This window comes from Microtus ochrogaster, unplaced genomic scaffold (genome assembly GCF_000317375.1).
Source record: "Microtus ochrogaster isolate Prairie Vole_2 unplaced genomic scaffold, MicOch1.0 UNK41, whole genome shotgun sequence".
In the NCBI taxonomy this organism is placed as follows: domain Eukaryota; kingdom Metazoa; phylum Chordata; class Mammalia; order Rodentia; family Cricetidae; genus Microtus; species Microtus ochrogaster.
The window spans coordinates 858,589-861,093 of NW_004949139.1; positions in this window are offsets into that span (position 1 = coordinate 858,589).

A 2,505-nucleotide genomic window follows, 5' to 3' on the forward strand; every position below is an offset into this window, starting at 1 on the left:
CTTCTTCTTCTTCTTCTTCTTCTTCTTCTTCTTCTTCTTCTTCTGTTTGGTTTTTCAAGACAGGGTTTCTCTGTGTCTTTCCTGGAACTCGCTCTGTAGACCAGGCTGGCCTCAAGCTCACAGAGATCCACCTCCCGAGTGCTGGGATTAGAGGTGTCCACCACCACTGCCCAGCTGGGTCCTCTTTCTTACAGCACTGTATTTGACTCTGCCTGCTACTCTGGACCACCATTTTTGATAGATAGATAGATAGATAGATAGATAGATAGATAGATAGATAGATAGATAGATAGATAGATAGAGATAGAGGCAGGGTCTTACCATACAGTCTGTGTTGGAATGGGACTTGCTGTGTAGACCAAGCTCAGAGATCTGCCTGCCTCTGCCTCCAAAGTGCTGGGATAAAGGACATTACATCACCTTGCCCAGTGACTTTACTTTTTATTTTTCATTAGTATGTTTGTGTTTGATGTATGGTACAAGTGTGATGCTCGTGCTCATCCCATGGTGTGTGTGTGTGTGTGTGTGTGTGTGTGTGTGTGTGTGTGAATCCGAGAACAACTTTATGGAATCAGTCAATTTTCTCCCCCCCCCCTTTTTTTTGTTTTTTTGAGGCAGGGTTTCTCTTTGTAGCCCCATAGACCAAGCTGGCTTTGAACTCACAGAGGTCCACGTGCCTCTGCCTCCTGAGTGCTGGGATTAAAGGCGTGTACCCCTACTCCCTGGTTCTCCTCCCGCCTTTTACACAGGTTCCGAGGATTGAACTGAGGTTGTGCAACAAGCACCTTTACCTGCTTAGCCATCTTGAGAGTCCCCAGGTCATGGATGTTATTGTGGGAATTATTAATTTCTGAAATTTTACGTCCCACTCTCATCTCACAATAACAGGAGCTTGGGGCTCTCCCACTGTGAACAGTGAAGACAGATCCTGGGCCTTCCTTGGCCAGTGTGCTATACGGTGGCCTTGTGATTCCCAGGGTCCTGTTCTGTCAGGAGCATTGGGAGACACACCGTTCTATCACAGATGCTGGACTGGTAGCCCACTGAGCTAAGAGCAAGTCTGTCTGCACGCATGTGCACGTGTATTGCTTTTCCAACATCGCTCAGTTCTCTCTTACCCCATTTTTTTTAAAGGTAAAATTTATGTAACTTCCTCATCCTTAGTCCAGTGCACAGCTCCCCTCGCCTGGTGGCTTTACATGCCTGGAGTACACACCTGGGAGACAGAACTGTGAGGTGGACGATGCCCAACCATTGTTGTTTATTACTAATTCAAGGGAGGAGGGGAGTGGCAGAATCGTCCCCAGGTAACTTCCCTCTGGAACCCCTGGCCTCCTCTGCGACCGTCTGCCCTGGTATAGAGGTGACATGTGTGATTCTTTAGGGTTCTTCACTTCTACCTTGACCTCTGCCACTTTGGCAGGGTTACTCCAGGTCACATGATTTGACCAGTGGTCATGAGCTGGCTCTCTGCTTCCTGTCCTTCTTGTAGCCGCAAAAGCTTTTATATGGAGCCGTGGGGAGTGTGGAAAGTGGTGGGGTGTTCCTGATTTCCTTAGGGCCCATCATACCCTGGTCCTGACAGGTTACATGTTGTTCATGTAGTCACCTCTAGAGACCACCTTCTTTTGGAACTCTAACCTTTGGGGACCCTTTGGACACAGACCTGCTTCTTCCTGACCCTCCATTCCAGAGCAGTAGAGCAGGCAGCTGCAGGGTTGTGTCTCTAAGCGACCCCTGGAAGAAGCCCTTTCCCCTTATGTAGACAGCTCCCCCTTCTAGCTTCTATCTGAAGGAGGTCTCTTGAATGTTTCTTTCCCCCAACCGCTTCACCTTGGAAAAGGGAATGCTGGACCATGTGGAATTTTCCTTGGTAAAATGTAGATGAATTGTCATTGAACGGCCACTGCTGGTGGGGTTTTCCTGGATCCTTCCCTTGCTGCCTCTGCTCTCAGAAGCAGGCCTCCGCCCGTCCCTGCCTGCCTTCTCACCTGGGAAGAAAAGAACGGTGCATGGCTGGAGTCACCTCGCAGGAGAAGCTGCACGGTGGCCTTTGTGTCATGTCTCTAGTTTGCCATTCAGTGAAAACCAGTGTTATCATCACTGTATGTGAGAGGTTGTGATATCTATGTAGGTTCGTGATATTAGTGTTCTTTCACTTTGGAGCCCAAGGATCAAGCTCAGGTCAGCAGCTTTGTGTGACAGGTGCTTTTACCTTTTGAGCCGTCTTGCTGGCCCTGGTTCGTCTGACCAGCATGTTTGGGATGTGCTAGCAAGTATCAATCTTCTTTCTTTCTTTCTTTCTTTTTTTTTTTTTTTTTTTTTGTTTTTCAAGACACTGTTTAGCTCTGCCTGTCCTGGAACTTAGACCATGCTAGCCTCAAACTCACAGAGATCCACCTGCCTCTGCCTCCCAAGTGCTGGGATTAAAGGCATGTGCCACCACTGCCCAGCTTTTCTTTGTTTTTGTTTTTATTTTAAATGTACATTGGTATTTTGTCTACA